The following is a 27,175-nucleotide window of genomic DNA, read 5'->3' as shown; positions in this document are numbered from 1 at the left end:
CGAGCTATGGCAAAATGTTAAGAGACATTTTTTGTAGAGAATTATGTTTCCTACAATTTATGTTCTATGATATTTTTTGATCAGAAGCGTAGTTTTCGAGATATATCGAGATATTTAAAAGTTCCGAAGCCGCACCAACATAATAGGGATACAGAAACACCGTGGCCCCTTTCTTTGAGATAACTCTGCACTAGTGCGAGCCGCAAATGCCACTTCCAGCTTAGCTGTGCAGAAGAAGAACAACAAGAAGAAGAAATATCTCGAAATATGTCCGTCAGGCCACTTCCCTTGAGATAAATCTGCAAATATCTCGGAAACGAAGCGAGCTATGGCAAAATGTTAAGAGACGTTTTTTGTAGAGAATTATATTTCCTACAATTTATGTTCTATGATATTTTTTGATCAGAAGCGTAGTTCTCGAGATAGATCAAGATACTTAAAAGTTCCGAAGCCGCACCAAACATAATAGAGATACAGAAACACCGTGGCCCCTCTCTTTGAGATAACTCTGCACTATTGCGAGCGGCAAATGCCACTTCCAGCTTAGCTGTGCAGAAGAAGAACAACAAGAAGAAGAAATATCTCGAAATATGTCCGTCAGGCCCCTTCCCTTGAGATAAATCTGCAAATATCTCGGAAACGAAGCGGGCTATGGCAAAATGTTAAGAGACCTTTTTTGTAGATAATTAAGTTTCCTACTTTTTATGTTCTATGATATTTTTCGATCAGAGGCGTAGTTCTCGAGATATATCAAGATATTTAAAAGTTCCGAAGCCGCACCAACATAATAGAGATACAGAAACACCGTGGCCCCTTTCTTTGAGATAACTCTGCACGATTGCGAGCTGGAAATGCCACTTCCAGTTTAGCTGTGCAGAAGAAGAACAACAAGAAGAAGAAATATCTCGAAATATGTCCATCAGGACCCTTCCCTTGAGATAAATCTGCAAATATCTCGGAAACGAAGCGAGCTATGGCAAAATGTTAAGAGACCTTTTTTGTAGAGAATTAAGTTTCCTACTTTTTATGTTCTATAATATTTTTTGATCAGAAGCGTAGTTTTCGAGATATATCGAGATATTTAAAAGTTCCGAAGCCGCACCAACATAATAAAGATACAGAAACACCGTGGCCCCTTTCTTTGAGATAACTCTGCACTAGTGCGAGCCGCAAATGCCACTTCCAGCTTAGCTGTGCAGAAGAAGAACAACAAGAAGAAGAAATATCTCGAAATATGTTCGTCAGGCCAGTTCCTTTGAGCTGAATCTGCAAATATCTCGGAAACGAAGCGAGCTATGGCAAAATGTTAAGAGACGTTTTTTGTAGAGAATTATGTTTCCTACAATTTATGTTCTATGATATTTTTTGATCAGAAGCGTAGTTTTCGAGATATATCGAGATATTTAAAAGTTCCGAAGCCGCACCAACATAATAGGGATACAGAAACACCGTGGCCCCTTTCTTTGAGATAACTCTGCACTAGTGCGAGCCGCAAATGCCACTTCCAGCTTAGCTGTGCAGAAGAAGAACAACAAGAAGAAGAAATATCTCGAAATATGTCCGTCAGGCCACTTCCCTTGAGATAAATCTGCAAATATCTCGGAAACGAAGCGAGCTATGGCAAAATGTTAAGAGACCTTTTTTGTAGAGAATTAAGTTTCCTACTTTTTATGTTCTATGATATTTTTTGATCAGATGCGTAGTTCTCGAGATATATCAAGATATTTAAAAGTTCCGAAGCCGCACCAACATAATAGAGATACAGAAACACCGTGGCCCCTTTCTTTGAGATAACTCTGCACTATTGCGAGCTGGAAATGCCACTTCCAGTTTAGCTGTGCAGAAGAAGAACAACAAGAAGAAGAAATATCTCGAAATATGTCCGTTAGGCCCCTTCCCTTGAGATAAATCTGCAAATATCTCGGAAACGAAGCGAGCTATGGCAAAATGTTAAGAGACCTTTTTTGTAGAGAATTAAGTTTCCTACTTTTTATGTTCTATGATATTTTTTGATCAGATGCGTAGTTCTCGAGATATATCAAGATATTTAAAAGTTCCGAAGCCGCACCAACATAATAGGGATACAGAAACACCGTGGCCCCTTTCTTTGAGATAACTCTGCACTAGTGCGAGCCGCAAATGCCACTTCCAGCTTAGCTGTGCAGAAGAAGAACAACAAGAAGAAGAAATATCTCGAAATATGTCCGTCAGGCCACTTCCCTTGAGATAAATCTGCAAATATCTCGGAAACGAAGCGAGCTATGGCAAAATGTTAAGAGACGTTTTTTGTAGAGAATTATATTTCCTACAATTTATGTTCTATGATATTTTTTGATCAGAAGCGTAGTTCTCGAGATAGATCAAGATACTTAAAAGTTCCGAAGCCGCACCAAACATAATAGAGATACAGAAACACCGTGGCCCCTCTCTTTGAGATAACTCTGCACTATTGCGAGCTGCAAATGCCACTTCCAGCTTAGCTGTGCAGAAGAAGAACAACAAGAAGAAGAAATATCTCGAAATATGTCCGTCAGGCCCCTTCCCTTGAGATAAATCTGCAAATATCTCGGAAACGAAGCGAGCTATGGCAAAATGTTAAGAGACCTTTTTTGTAGATAATTAAGTTTCCTACTTTTTATGTTCTATGATATTTTTCGATCAGAGGCGTAGTTCTCGAGATATATCAAGATATTTAAAAGTTCCGAAGCCGCACCAACATAATAGAGATACAGAAACACCGTGGCCCCTTTCTTTGAGATAACTCTGCACGATTGCGAGCTGGAAATGCCACTTCCAGTTTAGCTGTGCAGAAGAAGAACAACAAGAAGAAGAAATATCTCGAAATATGTCCATCAGGACCCTTCCCTTGAGATAAATATGCAAATATCTCGGAAACGAAGCGAGCTATGGCAAAATGTTAAGAGACCTTTTTTGTATAGAATTAAGTTTCCTACTTTTTATGTTCTATGATATTTTTTGATCAGATGCGTAGTTCTCGAGATATATCAAGATATTTAAAAGTTCCGAAGCCGCACCAACATAATAGAGATACAGAAACACCGTGGCCCCTTTCTTTGAGATAACTCTGCACTATTGCGAGCTGCAAATGCCACTTCCAGCTTAGCTGCGCAGAGGAAGAACAACAAGAAGAAGAAATATCTCGAAATATGTCCGTCAGGCCAGTTCCTTTGAGCTGTATCTGCAAATATGTCGGAAACGAAGCGAGCTATGGCAAAATGTTAAGAGACGTTTTTTGTAGAGAATTATGTTTCCTACAATTTATGTTCTATGATATTTTTTGATCAGAAGCGTGGTTTTCGAGATATATCGAGATATTTAAAAGTTCCGAAGACGCACCAACATAATAGAGATACAGAAACACCGTGACCCCTTTCTTTGAGATAACTGTGCACTAGTGCGAGCCGCAAATGCCACTTCCAGCTTAGCTGTGCAGAAGAAGAACAACAAGAAGAAGAAATATCTCGAAATATGTCCGTCAGGCCCCTTCCCTTGAGATATATCTGCAAATATCTCGGAAACGAAGCGAGCTATGGCAAAATGTTAAGAGACCGTTTTTGTAGAGAATTAAGTTTCCTACTTTTTATGTTCTATGATATTTTTTGATCAGACGCGTAGTTCTCGAGATATATCAAGATATTTAAAAGTTCCGAAGCCGCACCAACATAATAGAGATACAGAAACACCGTGGCCCCTTTCTTTGAGATAACTCTGCACTATTGCGAGCTGGAAATGCCACTTCCAGTTTAGCTGTGCAGAAGAAGAACAACAAGAAGAAGAAATATCTCGAAATATGTCCGTCAGGCCCCTTCCCTTGACATAAATCTGCAAATATCTCGGAAACGAAGCGAGCTATGGCAAAATGTTAAGAGACCTTTTTTGTAGAGAATTAAGTTTCCTACTTTTTATATTCTATGATATTTTTGGATCAGAAGCGTAGTTTTCGAGATATATCGAGATATTTAAAAGTTCCGAAGCCGCACCAACATAATAAAGATACAGAAACACCGTGGCCCCTTTCTTTGAGATAACTCTGCACTAGTGCGAGCTGCAAATGCCACTTCCAGCTTAGCTGTGCAGAAGAAGAACAACAAGAAGAAGAAATATCTCGAAATATGTCCGTCAGGCCCCTTCCCTTGAGATAAATATGCAAATATCTCGGAAACGAAGCGAGGTATGGCAAAATGTTAAGAGACCTTTTTTGTAGAGAATTAAGTTTCCTACTTTTTATGTTCTATGATATTTTTTGATCAGATGCGTAGTTCTCGAGATATATCAAGATATTTAAAAGTTCCGAAGCCGCACCAACATAATAGGGATACAGAAACACCGTGGCCCCTTTCTTTGAGATAACTCTGCACTAGTGCGAGCCGCAAATGCCACTTCCAGCTTAGCTGTGCAGAAGAAGAACAACAAGAAGAAGAAATATCTCGAAATATGTCCGTCAGGCCCCTTCCCTTGAGATAAATCTGCAAATATCTCGGAAACGAAGCGAGCTATGGCAATATGTTAAGAGACCTTTTTTGTAGAGAATTATGTTTCCTACAATTTATGTTCTATGATATTTTTTGATCAGAAGCGTAGTTTTCGAGATATATCGAGATATTTAAAAGTTCCGAAGCCGCACCAACATAATAGAGATACAGAAACACCGTGGCCCCTTTCTTTGGGATAACTCTGCAGTATTGCAAGCTGCAAATGCCACCCAGCTTAGCTGTGCAGAAGAAGAACAACAAGAAGAAGAAATATCTCGAAATATGTCCGTCAGGCCACTTCCCTTGAGATAAATCTGCAAATATCTCGGAAACGAAGCGAGCTATGGCAAAATGTTAAGAGACCTTTTTTGTAGAGAATTAAGTTGCCTACTTTTTATGTTCGATGATATTTTTTGATCAGATGCGTAGTTCTCGAGATATATCAAGATACTTAAAAGTTCCGAAGCTGCACCAACATAATAGAGGTACAGAAACAACGTGGCCTCTTTCTTTGAGATAACTCTGCACTATTGCGAGCTGCAAATGCCACTTCGAGCTTAGCTGTGCAGAAGAAGAACAACAAGAAGAAGAAATATCTCGAAATATGTCCGTCAGACCCCTTCCCTTGAGATGAATCTGCAAATATCTCGGAAATGAAGCGAGCTATGGCAAAATGTTGAGAGACCTTTTTTGTAGAGAATAATATTTCCTACAATTTACGTTCTAAGATATTTTTTGATCAGAAGCGTAGTTTTCGAGATATATCGAGATATTTAAAAGTTCCGAAGCCGCACCAACATAATAGAGATACAGAAACACCGTGGCCCCTTTCTTTGAGATAACTCTGCACTATTGCGACCTGCAAATGCCACTTCCAGCTCAGCTGTGCAGAAGAAGAACAACAAGAAGAAGAAATATCTCGAAATATGTCCGTCAGGCCCCTTCCCTTGAGATAAATCTGCAAATATCTCGGAAACGAAGCGAGCTATGGCAAAATGTTAAGAGACCTTTTTTGTAGAGAATTAAGTTTCCTACTTTTTATGTTCTATGATATTTTTTGATCAGATGCGTAGTTCTCGAGATATATCAAGATATTTAAAAGTTCCGAAGCCGCACCAACATAATAGAGATACAGAAACACCGTGGCCCCTTTCTTTGAGATAACTCTGCACTATTGCGAGCTGGAAATGCCACTTCCAGTTTAGCTGTGCAGAAGAAGAACAACAAGAAGAAGAAATATCTCGAAATATGTCCGTTAGGCCCCTTCCCTTGAGATAAATCTGCAAATATCTCGGAAACGAAGCGAGCTATTGCAAAATGTTAAGAGACCTTTTTTGTAGAGAATTAAGTTTCCTACTTTTTATGTTCTATGATATTTTTTGATCAGAGGCGTAGTTTTCGAGATATATCGAGATATTTAAAAGTTCCGAAGCCGCACCAACATAATAAAGATACAGAAACACCGTGGCCCCTTTCTTTGAGATAACTCTGCACTAGTGCGAGCTGCAAATGCCACTTCCAGCTTAGCTGTGCAGAAGAAGAACAACAAGAAGAAGAAATATCTCGAAATATGTCCGTCAGGCCCCTTCCCTTGAGATAAATATGCAAATATCTCGGAAACGAAGCGAGGTATGGCAAAATATTAAGAGACCTTTTTTGTAGAGAATTAAGTTTCCTACTTTTTATGTTCTATGATATTTTTTGATCAGATGCGTAGTTCTCGAGATATATCAAGATATTTAAAAGTTCCGAAGCCGCACCAACATAATAGGGATACAGAAACACCGTGGCCCCTTTCTTTGAGATAACTCTGCACTAGTGCGAGCCGCAAATGCCACTTCCAGCTTAGCTGTGCAGAAGAAGAACAACAAGAAGAAGAAATATCTCGAAATATGTCCGTCAGGCCACTTCCCTTGAGATAAATCTGCAAATATCTCGGAAACGAAGCGAGCTATGGCAAAATGTTAAGAGACGTTTTTTGTAGAGAATTATATTTCCTACAATTTATGTTCTATGATATTTTTTGATCAGAAGCGTAGTTCTCGAGATAGATCAAGATACTTAAAAGTTCCGAAGCCGCACCAACATAATAGAGATACAGAAACACCGTGGCCCCTTTCTTTGAGATAACTCTGCACTATTGCGAGCTGGAAATGCCACTTCCAGTTTAGCTGTGCAGAAGAAGAACAACAAGAAGAAGAAATATCTCGAAATATGTCCGTTAGGCCCCTTCCCTTGAGATAAATCTGCAAATATCTCGGAAACGAAGCGAGCTATGGCAAAATGTTGAGAGACCTTTTTTGTAGAGAATTAAGTTTCCTACTTTTTATGTTCTATGATATTTTTTGATCAGAAGCGTAGTTTTCGAGATATATCGAGATATTTAAAAGTTCCGAAGCCGCACCAACATAATAGAGATACAGAAACACCGTGGCCCCTTTCGTTGAGATAACTCTGCACTAGTGCGAGCCGCAAATGCCACTTCCAGCTTAGCTGTGCAGAAGAAGAACAACAAGAAGAAGAAATATCTCGAAATATGTCCGTCAGGCCCCTTCCCTTGAGATAAATCTGCAAATATCTCGGAAACGAAGCGAGCTATGGCAAAATGTTAAGAGACCTTTTTTGTAGAGAATTAAGTTTCCTACTTTTTATGTTGTATGATATTTTTTGATCAGAAGCGTAGTTCTCGAGATAGATCAAGATACTTAAAAGTTCCGAAGCCGCACCAACATAATAGAGATACAGAAACACCGTGGCCCCTTTCTTTTAGATAACTCTGCACTATTGCGAGCTGGAAATGCCACTTCCAGTTTAGCTGTGCAGAAGAAGAACAACAAGAAGAAGAAATATCTCGAAATATGTCCGTTAGGCCCCTTCCCTTGAGATAAATCTGCAAATATCTCGGAAACGAAGCGAGCTATGGCAAAATGTTGAGAGACCTTTTTTGTAGAGAATTAAGTTTCCTACTTTTTATGTTCTATGATATTTTTTGATCAGAAGCGTAGTTTTCGAGATATATCGAGATATTTAAAAGTTCCGAAGCCGCACCAACATAATAGAGATACAGAAACACCGTGGCCCCTTTCGTTGAGATAACTCTGCACTAGTGCGAGCCGCAAATGCCACTTCCAGCTTAGCTGTGCAGAAGAAGAACAACAACAAGAAGAAATATCTCGAAATATGTCCGTCAGGCCCCTTCCCTTGAGATAAATCTGCAAATATCTCGGAAACGAAGCGAGCTATGGCAAAATGTTAAGAGACCTTTTTTGTAGAGAATTAAGTTTCCTACTTTTTATGTTCTATGATATTTTTTGATCAGATGCGTAGTTCTCGAGATATATCAAGATATTTAAAAGTTCCGAAGCCGCACCAACATAATAGAGATACAGAAACACCGTGGCCCCTTTCTTTTAGATAACTCTGCACTATTGCGAGCTGCAAATGCCACTTCCAGCTTAGCTGTGCAGAGGAAGAACAACAAGAAGAAGAAATATCTCGAAATATGTCCGTCAGGCCAGTTCCTTTGAGCTGAATCTGCAAATATCTCGGAAACGAAGCGAGCTATGGCAAAATGTTGAGAGACCTTTTTTGTAGAGAATAATATTTCCTACAATTTACGTTCTATGATATTTTTTGATCAGAAGCGTAGTTTTCGAGATATATCGAGATATTTAAAAGTTCCGAAGCCGCACCAACATAATAGAGATACAGAAACACCGTGGCCCCTTTCTTTGAGATAACTCTGCACTATTGCGACCTGCAAATGCCACTTCCAGCTCAGCTGTGCAGAAGAAGAACAACAAGAAGAAGAAATATCTCGAAATATGTCCGTCAGGCCCCTTCCCTTGAGATAAATCTGCAAATATCTCGGAAACGCAGCGAGCTATGGCAAAATGTTAAGAGACCTTTTTTGTAGAGAATTAAGTTTCCTACTTTTTAGGTTCTATGATATTTTTTGATCAGATGCGTAGTTCTCGAGATATATCAAGATATTTAAAAGTTCCGAAGCCGCACCAACATAATAGAGATACAGAAACACCGTGGCCCCTTTCTTTGAGATAACTCTGCACTATTGCGAGCTGGAAATGCCACTTCCAGTTTAGCTGTGCAGAAGAAGAACAACAAGAAGAAGAAATATCTCGAAATATGTCCGTTAGGCCCCTTCCCTTGAGATAAATCTGCAAATATCTCGGAAACGAAGCGAGCTATGGCAAAATGTTAAGAGACCTTTTTTGTAGAGAATTAAGTTTCCTACTTTTTATGTTCTATGATATTTTTTGATCAGAAGCGTAGTTTTCGAGATATATCGAGATATTTAAAAGTTCCGAAGCCGCACCAAACATAATAGAGATACAGAAACACCGTGGCCCCTCTCTTTGAGATAACTCTGCACTATTGCGAGCTGCAAATGTCACTTCCAGCTTAGCTGTGCAGAAGAAGAACAACAAGAAGAAGAAATATCTCGAAATATGTCCGTCAGGCCCCTTCCCTTGAGATAAATCTGCAAATATCTCGGAAACGAAGCGAGCTATGGCAAAATGTTAAGAGACCTTTTTTGTAGATAATTAAGTTTCCTACTTTTTATGTTCTATGATATTTTTCGATCAGAGGCGTAGTTCGCGAGATATATCAAGATATTTAAAAGTTCCGAAGCCGCACCAACATAATAGAGATACAGAAACACCGTGGCCCCTTTCTTTGAGATAACTCTGCACGATTGCGAGCTGGAAATGCCACTTCCAGTTTAGCTGTGCAGAAGAAGAACAACAAGAAGAAGAAATATCTCGAAATATGTCCATCAGGACCCTTCCCTTGAGATAAATCTGCAAATATCTCGGAAACGAAGCGAGCTATGGCAAAATGTTAAGAGACCTTTTTTGTAGAGAATTATGTTTCCTACAATTTATGTTCTATGATATTTTTTGATCAGAAGCGTAGTTTTCGAGATATATCGAGATATTTAAAAGTTCCGAAGCCTCACCAACATAATAGAGATACAGAAACACCGTGGCCCCTTTCTTTGGGATAACTCTGCAGTATTGCGAGCTGCAAATGCCACCCAGCTTAGCTGTGCAGAAGAAGAACAACAAGAAGAAGAAATATCTCGAAATATGTCCGTCAGGCCACTTCCCTTGAGATAAATCTGCAAATATCTCGGAAACGAAGCGAGCTATGGCAAAATGTTAAGAGACCTTTTTTGTAGAGAATTAAGTTGCCTACTTTTTATGTTCGATGATATTTTTTGATCAGATGCGTAGTTCTCGAGATATATCAAGATATTTAAAAGTTCCGAAGCCGCACCAACATAATAGAGATACAGAAACACCGTGGCCCCTTTCTTTGAGATAACTCTGCACTATTGCGAGCTGGAAATGCCACTTCCAGTTTAGCTGTGCAGAAGAAGAACAACAAGAAGAAGAAATATCTCGAAATATGTCCGTTAGGCCCCTTCCCTTGAGATAAATCTGCAAATATCTCGGAAACGAAGCGAGCTATGGCAAAATGTTGAGAGACCTTTTTTGTAGAGAATTAAGTTTCCTACTTTTTATGTTCTATGATATTTTTTGATCAGAAGCGTAGTTTTCGAGATATATCGAGATATTTAAAAGTTCCGAAGCCGCACCAACATAATAGAGATACAGAAACACCGTGGCCCCTTTCGTTGAGATAACTCTGCACTAGTGCGAGCCGCAAATGCCACTTCCAGCTTAGCTGTGCAGAAGAAGAACAACAAGAAGAAGAAATATCTCGAAATATGTCCGTCAGGCCCCTTCCCTTGAGATAAATCTGCAAATATCTCGGAAACGAAGTGAGCTATGGCAAAATGTTAAGAGACCTTTTTTGTAGAGAATTAAGTTTCCTACTTTTTATGTTCTATGATATTTTTTGATCAGATGCGTAGTTCTCGAGATATATCAAGATATTTAAAAGTTCCGAAGCCGCACCAACATAATAGAGATACAGAAACACCGTGGCCCCTTTCTTTGAGATAACTCTGCACTATTGCGAGCTGCAAATGCCACTTCCAGCTTAGCTGTGCAGAGGAAGAACAACAAGAAGAAGAAATATCTCGAAATATGTCCGTCAGGCCAGTTCCTTTGAGCTGAATCTGCAAATATCTCGGAAACGACGCGAGCTATGGCAAAATGTTAAGAGACGTTTTTTGTAGAGAATTATGTTTCCTACAATTTATGTTCTATGATATTTTTTGATCAGAAGCGTAGTTTTCGAGATATATCGAGATATTTAAAAGTTCCGAAGCCGCACCAACATAATAGGGATACAGAAACACCGTGGCCCCTTTCTTTGAGATAACTCTGCACTAGTGCGAGCCGCAAATGCCACTTCCAGCTTAGCTGTGCAGAAGAAGAACAACAAGAAGAAGAAATATCTCGAAATATGTCCGTCAGGCCACTGCCCTTGAGATAAATCTGCAAATATCTCGGAAACGAAGCGAGCTATGGCAAAATGTTAAGAGACGTTATTTGTAGAGAATTATATTTCCTACAATTTATGTTCTATGATATTTTTTGATCAGAAGCGTAGTTCTCGAGATAGATCAAGATACTTAAAAGTTCCGAAGCCGCACCAACATAATAGAGATACAGAAACACCGTGGCCCCTTTCTTTGAGATAACTCTGCACTATTGCGAGCTGCAAATGCCACTTCCAGCTTAGCTGTGCAGAAGAAGAACAACAAGAAGAAGAAATATCTCGAAATATGTCCGTCAGGCCCCTTCCCTTGAGATAAATCTGCAAATATCTCGGAAACGAAGCGAGCTATGGCAAAATGTTAAGAGACCTTTTTTGTAGAGAATTATGTTTCCTACTTTTTATGTTCTATGATATTTTTTGATCAGACGCGTAGTTCTCGAGATATATCAAGATATTTAAAAGTTCCGAAGCCGCACCAACATAATAGAGATACAGAAACACCGTGGCCCCTTTCTTTGAGATATCTCTGCACTATTGTGAGCCGCAAATGCCACTTCCAGCTTAGCTGTGCAGAAAAAGAACAACAAGAAGAAGAAATATCTCGAAATATGTCCGTTAGGCCCCTTCCCTTGAGATAAATCTGCAAATATCTCGGAAACGAAGCGAGCTATGGCAAAATGTTAAGAGACCTTTTTTGTAGAGAATTAAGTTTCCTACTTTTTATGTTCTATGATATTTTTTGATCAGATGCGTAGTTCTCGAGATATATCAAGATATTTAAAAGTTCCGAAGCCGCACCAACATAATAGAGATACAGAAACACCGTGGCCCCTTTCTTTGAGATAACTCTGCACTATTGCGAGCTGTAAATGCCACTTCCAGCTTAGCTGTGCAGAAGAAGAACAACAAGAAGAAGAAATATCTCGAAATATGTCCGTCAGGCCCCTTCCCTTGAGACAAATATGCAAATATCTCGGAAACGAAGCGAGCTATGGCAAAATGTTAAGAAACCTTTTTTGTAGAGAATTAAGTTTCCTACTTTTTATGTTCTATGATATTTTTTGATCAGATGCGTAGTTCTCGAGATATATCAAGATATTTAAAAGTTCCGAAGCCGCACCATCATAATAGAGATACAGAAACACCGTGGCCCCTTTCTTTGAGATAACTCTGCACTATTGCGAGCTGCAAATGCCACTTCCAGCTTAGCTGTGCAGAAGAAGAACAACAAGAAGAAGAAATATCTCGAAATATGTCCGTCAGGCCCCTTCCCTTGAGATAAATCTGCAAATATCTCGGAAACGAAGAGAGCTATGGCAAAATGTTAAGAGACCTTTTTTGTAGAGAATTAAGTTTCCTACTTTTCATGTTCTATGATATTTTTTGATCAGATGCGTAGTTCTCGAGATATATCAAGATATTTAAAAGTTCCGAAGCCGCACCAACATAATAGAGATACAGAAACACCGTGGCCCCTTTCTTTGAGATAACTCTGCACTATTGCGAGCTGTAAATGCCACTTCCAGCTTAGCTGTGCAGAAGAAGAACAACAAGAAGAAGAAATATCTCGAAATATGTCCGTCAGGCCCCTTCCCTTGAGATAAATATGCAAATATCTCGGAAACGAAGCGAGCTATGGCAAAATGTTAAGAGACCTTTTTTGTAGAGAATTAAGTTTCCTACTTTTTATGTTCTATGATATTTTTTGATCAGATGCGTAGTTCTCGAGATATATCAAGATATTTAAAAGTTCCGAAGCCGCACCAACATAATAGAGATACAGAAACACCGTGGCCCCTTTCTTTGAGATAACTCTGCACTATTGCGAGCTGCAAATGCCACTTCCAGCTTAGCTGTACAGAAGAAGAACAACAAGAAGAAGAAATATCTCGAAATATGTCCGTCAGGCCCCTTCCCTTGAGATATATCTGCAAATATCTCGGAAAGGAAGCGAGCTATGGCAAAATGTTAAGAGACCTTTTTTGTAGAGGATTATGTTTCCTACAATTTAGGTTCTATGATATTTTTTGATCAGAAGCGTAGTTTTCGAGATATATCGAGATATTTAAAAGTTCCGAAGCCGCACCAACATAATAGAGATACAGAAACACCGTGGCCCCTTTCTTTGAGATAACTGTGCACCAGTGCGAGCCGCAAATGCCACTTCCAGCTTAGCTGTGCAGAAGAAGAACAACAAGAAAAAGAAATATCTCGAAATATGTCCGTCAGGCCCCTTCCCTTGAGATATATCTGCAAATATCTCGGAAACGAAGCGAGCTATGGCAAAATGTTAAGAGACCGTTTTTGTAGAGAATTATGTTTCCTACTTTTTATGTTCTATGATATTTTTTGATCAGACGCGTAGTTCTCGAGATATATCAAGATATTTAAAAGTTCCGAAGCCGCACCAACATAATAGAGATACAGAAACACCGTGGCCCCTTTCTTTGAGATAACTCTGCACTATTGCGAGCTGCAAATGCCACTTCCAGCTTAGCTGTGCAGAAGAAGAACAACAAGAAGAAGAAATATCTCGAAATATGTCCGTCAGGCCCCTTCCCTTGAGATAAATCTGCAAATATATCGGAAACGAAGAGAGCTATGGCAAAATGTTAAGAAACCTTTTTTGTAGAGAATTAAGTTTCCTACTTTTTCTGTTCTATAATATTTTTTGATCAGATGCGTAGTTCTCGAGATATATCAAGATATTTAAAAGTTCCGAAGCCGCACCATCATAATAGAGATACAGAAACACCGTGGCCCCTTTCTTTGAGATAACTCTGCACTATTGCGAGCTGCAAATGCCACTTCCAGCTTAGCTGTGCAGAAGAAGAACAACAAGAAGAAGAAATATCTCGAAATATGTCCGTCAGGCCCCTTCCCTTGAGATAAATCTGCAAATATCTCGGAAACGAAGAGAGCTATGGCAAAATGTTAAGAGACCTTTTTTGTAGAGAATTAAGTTTCCTACTTTTCATGTTCTATGATATTTTTTGATCAGATGCGTAGTTCTCGAGATATATCAAGATATTTAAAAGTTCCGAAGCCGCACCAACATAATAGAGATACAGAAACACCGTGGCCCCTTTCTTTGAGATAACTCTGCACTATTGCGAGCTGCAAATGCCACTTCCAGCTTAGCTGTGCAGAAGAAGAACAACAAGAAGAAGAAATATCTCGAAATATGTCCGTCAGGCCCCTTCCCTTGAGATAAATATGCAAATATCTCGGAAACGAAGCGAGCTATGGCAAAATGTTAAGAAACCTTTTTTGTAGAGAATTAAGTTTCCTACTTTTTATGTTCTATGATATTTTTTGATCAGATGCGTAGTTCTCGAGATATATCAAGATATTTAAAAGTTCCGAAGCCGCACCATCATAATAGAGATACAGAAACACCGTGGCCCCTTTCTTTGAGATAACTCTGCACTATTGCGAGCTGCAAATGCCACTTCCAGCTTAGCTGTGCAGAAGAAGAACAACAAGAAGAAGAAATATCTCGAAATATGTCCGTCAGGCCCCTTCCCTTGAGATAAATATGCAAATATCTCGGAAACGAAGCGATCTATGGCAAAATGTTAAGAGACCTTTTTTGTAGAGAATTAAGTTTCCTACTTTTCATGTTCTATGATATTTTTTGGTCAGATGCGTAGTTCTCGAGATATATCAAGATATTTAAAAGTTCCGAAGCCGCACCAACATAATAGAGATACAGAAACACCGTGGCCCCTTTCTTTGAGATAACTCTGCACTATTGCGAGCTGCAAATGCCACTTCCAGCTTAGCTGTACAGAAGAAGAACAACAAGAAGAAGAAATATCTCGAAATATGTCCGTCAGGCCCCTTCCCTTGAGATATATCTGCAAATATCTCGGAAAGGAAGCGAGCTATGGCAAAATGTTAAGAAACCTTTTTTGTAGAGAATTAAGTTTCCTACAATTTAGGTTCTATGATATTTTTTGATCAGAAGCGTAGTTTTCGAGATATATCGAGATATTTAAAAGTTCCGAAGCCGCACCAACATAATAGAGATACAGAAACACCGTGGCCCCTTTCTTTGAGATAACTGTGCACCAGTGCGAGCCGCAAATGCCACTTCCAGCTTAGCTGTGCAGAAGAAGAACAACAAGAAAAAGAAATATCTCGAAATATGTCCGTCAGGCCCCTTCCCTTGAGATATATCTGCAAATATCTCGGAAACGAAGCGAGCTATGGCAAAATGTTAAGAGACCGTTTTTGTAGAGAATTATGTTTCCTACTTTTTATGTTCTATGATATTTTTTGATCAGACGCGTAGTTCTCGAGATATATCAAGATATTTAAAAGTTCCGAAGCCGCACCAACATAATAGAGATACAGAAACACCGTGGCCCCTTTCTTTGAGATAACTCTGCACTATTGCGAGCTGCAAATGCCACTTCCAGCTTAGCTGTGCAGAAGAAGAACAACAAGAAGAAGAAATATCTCGAAATATGTCCGTCAGGCCCCTTCCCTTGAGATAAATCTGCAAATATATCGGAAACGAAGAGAGCTATGGCAAAATGTTAAGAAACCTTTTTTGTAGAGAATTAAGTTTCCTACTTTTTCTGTTCTATAATATTTTTTGATCAGATGCGTAGTTCTCGAGATATATCAAGATATTTAAAAGTTCCGAAGCCGCACCATCATAATAGAGATACAGAAACACCGTGGCCCCTTTCTTTGAGATAACTCTGCACTATTGCGAGCTGCAAATGCCACTTCCAGCTTAGCTGTGCAGAAGAAGAACAACAAGAAGAAGAAATATCTCGAAATATGTCCGTCAGGCCCCTTCCCTTGAGATAAATCTGCAAATATCTCGGAAACGAAGAGAGCTATGGCAAAATGTTAAGAGACCTTTTTTGTAGAGAATTAAGTTTCCTACTTTTCATGTTCTATGATATTTTTTGATCAGATGCGTAGTTCTCGAGATATATCAAGATATTTAAAAGTTCCGAAGCCGCACCAACATAATAGAGATACAGAAACACCGTGGCCCCTTTCTTTGAGATAACTCTGCACTATTGCGAGCTGCAAATGCCACTTCCAGCTTAGCTGTGCAGAAGAAGAACAACAAGAAGAAGAAATATCTCGAAATATGTCCGTCAGGCCCCTTCCCTTGAGATAAATATGCAAATATCTCGGAAACGAAGCGAGCTATGGCAAAATGTTAAGAAACCTTTTTTGTAGAGAATTAAGTTTCCTACTTTTTATGTTCTATGATATTTTTTGATCAGATGCGTAGTTCTCGAGATATATCAAGATATTTAAAAGTTCCGAAGCCGCACCATCATAATAGAGATACAGAAACACCGTGGCCCCTTTCTTTGAGATAACTCTGCACTATTGCGAGCTGCAAATGCCACTTCCAGCTTAGCTGTGCAGAAGAAGAACAACAAGAAGAAGAAATATCTCGAAATATGTCCGTCAGGCCCCTTCCCTTGAGATAAATATGCAAATATCTCGGAAACGAAGCGATCTATGGCAAAATGTTAAGAGACCTTTTTTGTAGAGAATTAAGTTTCCTACTTTTCATGTTCTATGATATTTTTTGGTCAGATGCGTAGTTCTCGAGATATATCAAGATATTTAAAAGTTCCGAAGCCGCACCAACATAATAGAGATACAGAAACACCGTGGCCCCTTTCTTTGAGATAACTCTGCACTATTGCGAGCTGCAAATGCCACTTCCAGCTTAGCTGTACAGAAGAAGAACAACAAGAAGAAGAAATATCTCGAAATATGTCCGTCAGGCCCCTTCCCTTGAGATATATCTGCAAATATCTCGGAAAGGAAGCGAGCTATGGCAAAATGTTAAGAGACCTTTTTTGTAGAGGATTATGTTTCCTACAATTTAGGTTCTATGATATTTTTTGATCAGAAGCGTAGTTTTCGAGATATATCGAGATATTTAAAAGTTCCGAAGCCGCACCAACATAATAGAGATACAGAAACACCGTGGCCCCTTTCTTTGAGATAACTGTGCACCAGTGCGAGCCGCAAATGCCACTTCCAGCTTAGCTGTGCAGAAGAAGAACAACAAGAAAAAGAAATATCTCGAAATATGTCCGTCAGGCCCCTTCCCTTGAGATATATCTGCAAATATCTCGGAAACGAAGCGAGCTATGGCAAAATGTTAAGAGACCGTTTTTGTAGAGAATTATGTTTCCTACTTTTTATGTTCTATGATATTTTTTGATCAGACGCGTAGTTCTCGAGATATATCAAGATATTTAAAAGTTCCGGAGCCGCACCAACATAATAGAGATACAGAAACACCGTGGCCCCTTTCTTTGAGATAACTCTGCACTATTGCGAGCTGCAAATGCCACTTCCAGCTTAGCTGTGCAGAGGAAGAACAACAAGAAGAAGAAATATCTCGAAATATGTCCGTCAGGCCAGTTCCTTTGAGCTGAATCTGCAAATATCTCGGAAACGAAGCGAGCTATGGCAAAATGTTAAGAGACGTTTTTTGTAGAGAATTATGTTTCCTACTTTTTATGTTCTATGATATTTTTTGATCAGAAGCGTAGTTTTCGAGATATATCGAGATACTTAAAAGTTCCGAAGCCGCACCAACATAATAGAGATACAGAAACACCGTGGCCCCTTTCTTTGAGATAACTGTGCACTAGTGCGAGCCGCAAATGCCACTTCCAGCTTAGCTGTGCAGAAGAAGAACAACAAGAAGAAGAAATATCTCGAAATATGTCCGTGAGGCCCCTTCCCTTGAGATAAATCTGCAAATATCTCGGAAACGAAGCGAGCTATGGCAAAATGTTAAGAGACCTTTTTTGTAGAGAATTATGTTTCCTACTTTTTATGTTCTATGATATTTTTTGATCAGACGCGTAGTTCTCGAGATATATCAAGATATTTAAAAGTTCCGAAGCCGCACCATCATAATAGAGATACAGAAACACCGTGGCCCCTTTCTTTGAGATAACTCTGCACTATTGCGAGCCGCAAATGCCACTTCCAGCTTAGCTGTGCAGAGGAAGAACAACAAGAAGAAGAAATATCTCGAAATATGTCCGTCAGGCCAGTTCCTTTGAGCTGAATCTGCAAATATCTCGGAAACGAAGCGAGCTATGGCAAAATGTTAAGAGACGTTTTTTGTAGAGAATTATGTTTCCTACAATTTATGTTCTATGATATTTTTTGATCAGAAGCGTAGTTTTCGAGATATATCGAGATACTTAAAAGTTCCGAAGCCGCACCAACATAATAGAGATACAGAAACAACGTGGCCCCTTTCTTTGAGATAACTGTGCACTAGTGCGAGCCGCAAATGCCACTTCCAGCTTAGCTGTGCAGAAGAAGAACAACAAGAAGAAGAAATATCTCGAAATATGTCCGTTAGGCCCCTTCCCTTGAGATAAATCTGCAAATATCTCGGAAACGAAGCGAGCTATGGCAAAATGTTAAGAGACCTTTTTTGTAGGGAATTAAGTTTCCTACTTTTTATGTTCTATGATATTTTTTGATCAGATGCGCAGTTCTCGAGATATATCAAGATATTTAAAAGTTCCGAAGCCGCACCAACATAATAGAGATACAGAAACACCGTGGCCCCTTTCTTTGAGATAACTCTGCACTAGTGCGAGCCGCAAATGCCACTTCCAGCTTAGCTGTGCAGAAGAAGAACAACAAGAAGAAGAAATATCTCGAAATATGTCCGTCAGGCCCCTTCCCTTGAGATAAATCTGCAAATATCTCGGAAACGAAGCGAGCTATGGCAAAATGTTAAGAGACCTTTTTTGTAGAAAATTATGTTTCCTACAATTTATGTTCTATGATATTTTTTGATCAGAAGCGTAGTTTTCGAGATATATCGAGATATTTAAAAGTTCCGAAGCCGCACCAACATAATAGAGATACAGAAACACCGTGACCCCTTTCTTTGAGATAACTCTGCACTATTGCGAGCTGCAAATGCCACTTCCAGCTTAGCTGTGCAGAAGAAGAACAACAAGAAGAAGAAATATCTCGAAATATGTCCGTCAGGCCCCTTCCCTTGAGATAAATCTGCAAATATCTCGGAAACGAAGCGAGCTATGGCAAAATGTTTAGAGACCTTTCTTGTAGAGAATTAAGTTTCCTACTTTTTATGTAGTATGATATTTTTTGATCAGATGCGTAGTTCTCGAGATATATCAAGATATTTAAAAGTTCCGAAGCTGCACCAACATAATAGAGGTACAGAAACACCGTGGCCTCTTTCTTTGAGATAACTCTGCACTATTGCGAGCTGCAAATGCCGCTTCGAGCTTAGCTGTGCAGAAGAAGAACAACAAGAAGAAGAAATATCTCGAAATATGTCCGTCAGACCCCTTCCCTTGAGATGAATCTGCAAATATCTTGGAAACGAAGCGAGGTATGGCAAAATGTTAAGAGACCTTTTTTGTAGAGAATAATGTTTCCTACAATTTACGTTCTATGATATTTTTTGATCAGAAGCGTAGTTTTCGAGATATATCGAGATATTTAAAAGTTCCGAAGCCGCACCAACATAATAGAGATACAGAAACACCGTGGCCCCTTTCTTTGAGATAACTCTGCACTATTGCGACCTGCAAATGCCACTTCCAGCTCAGCTGTGCAGAAGAAGAACAACAAGAAGAAGAAATATCTCGAAATATGTCCGTCAGGCCCCTTCCCTTGAGATAAATCTGCAAATATCTCGGAAACGAAGCGAGCTATGGCAAAATGTTAAGAGACCTTTTTTGTAGAGAATTAAGTTCCCTACTTTTTATGTTCGATGATATTTTTTGATCAGATGCGTAGTTCTCGAGATATATCAAGATATTTAAAAGTTCCGAAGCCGCACCAACATAATAGAGATACAGAAACACCGTGGCCCCTTTCTTTGAGATAACTCTGCACTATTGCGAGCTGTAAATGCCACTTCCAGCTTAGCTGTGCAGAAGAAGAACAACAAGAAGAAGAAATATCTCGAAATATGTCCGTCAGGCCCCTTCCCTTGAGATATATCTGCAAATATCTCGGAAACGAAGCGAGCTATGGCAAAATGTTAAGAGACCTTTTTTGTAGAGAATTAAGTTTCCTACTTTTTATGTTGTATGATATTTTTTGATCAGATGCGTAGTTCTCGAGATATATCAAGATATTTAAAAGTTCCGGAGCCGCACCAACATAATAGAGATACAGAAACACCGTGGCCCCTTTCTTTGAGATAACTCTGCACTATTGCGAGCTGCAAATGCCACTTCCAGCTTAGCTGTGCAGAGGACGAACAACAAGAAGAAGAAATATCTCGAAATATGTCCGTCAGGCCAGTTCCTTTGAGCTGAATCTGCAAATATCTCGGAAACGAAGCGAGCTATGGCAAAATGTTAAGAGACGTTTTTTGTAGAGAATTATGTTTCCTACAATTTATGTTCTATGATATTTTTTGATCAGAAGCGTAGTTTTCGAGATATATCGAGATACTTAAAAGTTCCGAAGCCGCACCAACATAATAGAGATACAGAAACACCGTGGCCCCTTTCTTTGAGATAACTGTGCACTAGTGCGAGCCGCAAATGCCACTTCCAGCTTAGCTGTGCAGAAGAAGAACAACAAGAAGAAGAAATATCTCGAAATATGTCCGTCAGGCCCCTTCCCTTGAGATAAATCTGCAAATATCTCGGAAACGAAGCGTGCTATGGCAAAATGTTAAGAGACCTTTTTTGTAGAGAATTATGTTTCCTACTTTTTATGTTCTATGATATTTTTTGATCAGACGCGTAGTTCTCGAGATATATCAAGATATTTAAAAGTTCCGAAGCCGCACCAACATAATAGAGATAAAGAAACACCGTGGCCCCTTTCTTTGAGATAACTCTGCACTAGTGCGAGCTGCAAATGCCACTTCCAGCTTAGCTGTGCAGAAGAAGAACAACAAGAAGAAGAAGTATCTCGAAATATGTCCGTCAGGCCCGTTCCTTTGAGCTGAATCTGCAAATATCTCGGAAACGAAGCGAGCTATGGCAAAATGTTAAGAGACCTTTTTTGTAGAGAATAATGTTTCCTACAATTTACGTTCTATGATATTTTTTGATCAGAAGCGTAGTTTTCGAGATATATCGAGATATTTAAAAGTTCCGAAGCCGCACCAACATAATAGAGATACAGAAACACCGTGGCCCCTTTCTTTGAGATAACTCTGCACTATTGCGAGCTGTAAATGCCACTTCCAGCTTAGCTGTGCAGAAGAAGAACAACAAGAAGAAGAAATATCTCGAAATATGTCCGTCAGGCCCCTTCCCTTGAGATATATCTGCAAATATCTCGGAAACGAAGCGAGCTATGGCAAAATGTTAAGAGACCTTTTTTGTAGAGAATTAAGTTTCCTACTTTTTATGTTGTATGATATTTTTTGATCAGATGCGTAGTTCTCGAGATATATCAAGATATTTAAAAGTTCCGGAGCCGCACCAACATAATAGAGATACAGAAACACCGTGGCCCCTTTCTTTGAGATAACTCTGCACTATTGCGAGCTGCAAATGCCACTTCCAGCTTAGCTGTGCAGAGGACGAACAACAAGAAGAAGAAATATCTCGAAATATGTCCGTCAGGCCAGTTCCTTTGAGCTGAATCTGCAAATATCTCGGAAACGAAGCGAGCTATGGCAAAATGTTAAGAGACGTTTTTTGTAGAGAATTATGTTTCCTACAATTTATGTTCTATGATATTTTTTGATCAGAAGCGTAGTTTTCGAGATATATCGAGATACTTAAAAGTTCCGAAGCCGCACCAACATAATAGAGATACAGAAACACCGTGGCCCCTTTCTTTGAGATAACTGTGCACTAGTGCGAGCCGCAAATGCCACTTCCAGCTTAGCTGTGCAGAAGAAGAACAACAAGAAGAAGAAATATCTCGAAATATGTCCGTCAGGCCCCTTCCCTTGAGATAAATCTGCAAATATCTCGGAAACGAAGCGTGCTATGGCAAAATGTTAAGAGACCTTTTTTGTAGAGAATTATGTTTCCTACTTTTTATGTTCTATGATATTTTTTGATCAGACGCGTAGTTCTCGAGATATATCAAGATATTTAAAAGTTCCGAAGCCGCACCAACATAATAGAGATAAAGAAACACCGTGGCCCCTTTCTTTGAGATAACTCTGCACTAGTGCGAGCTGCAAATGCCACTTCCAGCTTAGCTGTGCAGAAGAAGAACAACAAGAAGAAGAAGTATCTCGAAATATGTCCGTCAGGCCCGTTCCTTTGAGCTGAATCTGCAAATATCTCGGAAACGAAGCGAGCTATGGCAAAATGTTAAGAGACCTTTTTTGTAGAGAATAATGTTTCCTACAATTTACGTTCTATGATATTTTTTGATCAGAAGCGTAGTTTTCGAGATATATCGAGATATTTAAAAGTTCCGAAGCCGCACCAACATAATAGAGATACAGAAACACCGTGGCCCCTTTCTTTGAGATAACTCTGCACTATTGCGAGCTGTAAATGCCACTTCCAGCTTAGCTGTGCAGAAGAAGAACAACAAGAAGAAGAAATATCTCGAAATATGTCCGTCAGGCCCCTTCCCTTGAGATATATCTGCAAATATCTCGGAAACGAAGCGAGCTATGGCAAAATGTTAAGAGACCTTTTTTGTAGAGAATTAAGTTTCCTACTTTTTATGTTGTATGATATTTTTTGATCAGATGCGTAGTTCTCGAGATATATCAAGATATTTAAAAGTTCCGGAGCCGCACCAACATAATAGAGATACAGAAACACCGTGGCCCCTTTCTTTGAGATAACTCTGCACTATTGCGAGCTGCAAATGCCACTTCCAGCTTAGCTGTGCAGAGGACGAACAACAAGAAGAAGAAATATCTCGAAATATGTCCGTCAGGCCAGTTCCTTTGAGCTGAATCTGCAAATATCTCGGAAACGAAGCGAGCTATGGCAAAATGTTAAGAGACGTTTTTTGTAGAGAATTATGTTTCCTACAATTTATGTTCTATGATATTTTTTGATCAGAAGCGTAGTTTTCGAGATATATCGAGATACTTAAAAGTTCCGAAGCCGCACCAACATAATAGAGATACAGAAACACCGTGGCCCCTTTCTTTGAGATAACTGTGCACTAGTGCGAGCCGCAAATGCCACTTCCAGCTTAGCTGTGCAGAAGAAGAACAACAAGAAGAAGAAATATCTCGAAATATGTCCGTCAGGCCCCTTCCCTTGAGATAAATCTGCAAATATCTCGGAAACGAAGCGTGCTATGGCAAAATGTTAAGAGACCTTTTTTGTAGAGAATTATGTTTCCTACTTTTTATGTTCTATGATATTTTTTGATCAGACGCGTAGTTCTCGAGATATATCAAGATATTTAAAAGTTCCGAAGCCGCACCAACATAATAGAGATAAAGAAACACCGTGGCCCCTTTCTTTGAGATAACTCTGCACTAGTGCGAGCTGCAAATGCCACTTCCAGCTTAGCTGTGCAGAAGAAGAACAACAAGAAGAAGAAGTATCTCGAAATATGTCCGTCAGGCCCGTTCCTTTGAGCTGAATCTGCAAATATCTCGGAAACGAAGCGAGCTATGGCAAAATGTTAAGAGACCTTTTTTGTAGAGAATAATGTTTCCTACAATTTACGTTCTATGATATTTTTTGATCAGAAGCGTAGTTTTCGAGATATATCGAGATATTTAAAAGTTCCGAAGCCGCACCAACATAATAGAGATACAGAAACACCGTGGCCCCTTTCTTTGAGATAACTCTGCACTATTGCGAGCTGTAAATGCCACTTCCAGCTTAGCTGTGCAGAAGAAGAACAACAAGAAGAAGAAATATCTCGAAATATGTCCGTCAGGCCCCTTCCCTTGAGATATATCTGCAAATATCTCGGAAACGAAGCGAGCTATGGCAAAATGTTAAGAGACCTTTTTTGTAGAGAATTAAGTTTCCTACTTTTTATGTTGTATGATATTTTTTGATCAGATGCGTAGTTCTCGAGATATATCAAGATATTTAAAAGTTCCGGAGCCGCACCAACATAATAGAGATACAGAAACACCGTGGCCCCTTTCTTTGAGATAACTCTGCACTATTGCGAGCTGCAAATGCCACTTCCAGCTTAGCTGTGCAGAGGACGAACAACAAGAAGAAGAAATATCTCGAAATATGTCCGTCAGGCCAGTTCCTTTGAGCTGAATCTGCAAATATCTCGGAAACGAAGCGAGCTATGGCAAAATGTTAAGAGACGTTTTTTGTAGAGAATTATGTTTCCTACAATTTATGTTCTATGATATTTTTTGATCAGAAGCGTAGTTTTCGAGATATATCGAGATACTTAAAAGTTCCGAAGCCGCACCAACATAATAGAGATACAGAAACACCGTGGCCCCTTTCTTTGAGATAACTGTGCACTAGTGCGAGCCGCAAATGCCACTTCCAGCTTAGCTGTGCAGAAGAAGAACAACAAGAAGAAGAAGTATCTCGAAATATGTCCGTCAGGCCCGTTCCTTTGAGCTGAATCTGCAAATATCTCGGAAACGAAGCGAGCTATGGCAAAATGTTAAGAGACCTTTTTTGTAGAGAATAATGTTTCCTACAATTTACGTTCTATGATATTTTTTGATCAGAAGCGTAGTTTTCGAGATATATCGAGATATTTAAAAGTTCCGAAGCCGCACCAACATAATAGAGATACAGAAACACCGTGGCCCCTTTCTTTGAGATAACTCTGCACTATTGCGAGCTGTAAATGCCACTTCCAGCTTAGCTGTGCAGAAGAAGAACAACAAGAAGAAGAAATATCTCGAAATATGTCCGTCAGGCCCCTTCCCTTGAGATATATCTGCAAATATCTCGGAAACGAAGCGAGCTATGGCAAAATGTTAAGAGACCTTTTTTGTAGAGAATTAAGTTTCCTACTTTTTATGTTGTATGATATTTTTTGATCAGATGCGTAGTTCTCGAGATATATCAAGATATTTAAAAGTTCCGGAGCCGCACCAACATAATAGAGATACAGAAACACCGTGGCCCCTTTCTTTGAGATAACTCTGCACTATTGCGAGCTGCAAATGCCACTTCCAGCTTAGCTGTGCAGAGGACGAACAACAAGAAGAAGAAATATCTCGAAATATGTCCGTCAGGCCAGTTCCTTTGAGCTGAATCTGCAAATATCTCGGAAACGAAGCGAGCTATGGCAAAATGTTAAGAGACGTTTTTTGTAGAGAATTATGTTTCCTACAATTTATGTTCTATGATATTTTTTGATCAGAAGCGTAGTTTTCGAGATATATCGAGATACTTAAAAGTTCCGAAGCCGCACCAACATAATAGAGATACAGAAACACCGTGGCCCCTTTCTTTGAGATAACTGTGCACTAGTGCGAGCCGCAAATGCCACTTCCAGCTTAGCTGTGCAGAAGAAGAACAACAAGAAGAAGAAATATCTCGAAATATGTCCGTCAGGCCCCTTCCCTTGAGATAAATCTGCAAATATCTCGGAAACGAAGCGTGCTATGGCAAAATGTTAAGAGACCTTTTTTGTAGAGAATTATGTTTCCTACTTTTTATGTTCTATGATATTTTTTGATCAGACGCGTAGTTCTCGAGATATATCAAGATATTTAAAAGTTCCGAAGCCGCACCAACATAATAGAGATAAAGAAACACCGTGGCCCCTTTCTTTGAGATAACTCTGCACTAGTGCGAGCTGCAAATGCCACTTCCAGCTTAGCTGTGCAGAAGAAGAACAACAAGAAGAAGAAGTATCTCGAAATATGTCCGTCAGGCCCGTTCCTTTGAGCTGAATCTGCAAATATCTCGGAAACGAAGCGAGCTATGGCAAAATGTTAAGAGACCTTTTTTGTAGAGAATAATGTTTCCTACAATTTACGTTCTATGATATTTTTTGATCAGAAGCGTAGTTTTCGAGATATATCGAGATATTTAAAAGTTCCGAAGCCGCACCAACATAATAGAGATACAGAAACACCGTGACCCCTTTCTTTGAGATAACTCTGCACTATTGCGAGCTGCAAATGCCACTTCCAGCTTAGCTGTGCAGAAGAAGAACAACAAGAAGAAGAAATATCTCGAAATATGTCCGTCAGGCCCCTTCCCTTGAGATAAATCTGCAAATATCTCGGAAACGAAGCGAGCTATGGCAAAATGTTTAGGGACCTTTCTTGTAGAGAATTAAGTTTCCTACTTTTTATGTAGTATGATATTTTTTGATCAGATGCGTAGTTCTCGAGATATATCAAGATATTTAAAAGTTCCGAAGCTGCACCAACATAATAGAGGTACAGAAACACCGTGGCCTCTTTCTTTGAGATAACTCTGCACTATTGCGAGCTGCAAATGCCGCTTCGAGCTTAGCTGTGCAGAAGAAGAACAACAAGAAGAAGAAATATCTCGAAATATGTCCGTCAGACCCCTTCCTTTGAGATGAATCTGCAAATATCTCGGAAACGAAGCGAGGTATGGCAAAATGTTAAGAGACCTTTTTTGTAGAGAATTATGTTTCCTACAATTTATGTTCTATGATATTTTTTGATCAGAAGCGTAGTTTTCGAGATATATCGAGATACTTAAAAGTTCCGAAGCCGCACCAACATAATAGAGATACAGAAACACCGTGGCCCCTTTCTTTGAGATAACTGTGCACTAGTGCAAGCCGCAAATGCCACTTCCAGCTTAGCTGTGCAGAAGAAGAACAACAAGAAGAAGAAATATCTCGAAATATGTCCGTCAGGCCCCTTCCCTTGAGATAAATCTGCAAATATCTCGGAAACGAAGCGAGCTATGGCAAAATGTTAAGAGACCTTTTTTGTAGAGAATTATGTTTCCTACTTTTTATGTTCTATAATATTTTTTGATCAGACGCGTAGTTCTCGAGATATATCAAGATATTTAAAAGTTCCGAAGCCGCACCAACATAATAGAGATACAGAAACACCGTGGCCCCTTTCTTTGAGATAACTCTGCACTATTGCGAGCTGGAAATGCCACTTCCAGTTTAGCTGTGCAGAAGAAGAACAACAAGAAGAAGAAATATCTCGAAATATGTCCGTCAGGCCCCTTCCCTTGAGATATATCTGCAAATATCTCGGAAACGAAGCGAGCTATGGCAAAATGTTGAGAGACCTTTTTTGTAGAGAATTAAGTTTCCTACTTTTTATGTTCTATGATATTTTTTGATCAGATGCGTAGTTCTCGAGATATATCGAGATATTTAAAAGTTCCGAA

This window comes from Osmia lignaria, unplaced genomic scaffold (assembly GCF_051020975.1).
Source record: "Osmia lignaria lignaria isolate PbOS001 unplaced genomic scaffold, iyOsmLign1 scaffold0001, whole genome shotgun sequence".
NCBI classification, from domain to species: domain Eukaryota; kingdom Metazoa; phylum Arthropoda; class Insecta; order Hymenoptera; family Megachilidae; genus Osmia; species Osmia lignaria.
The sequence above is the reverse complement of the archived record's forward strand: the minus strand, read 5'-3'. Positions refer to the sequence as shown.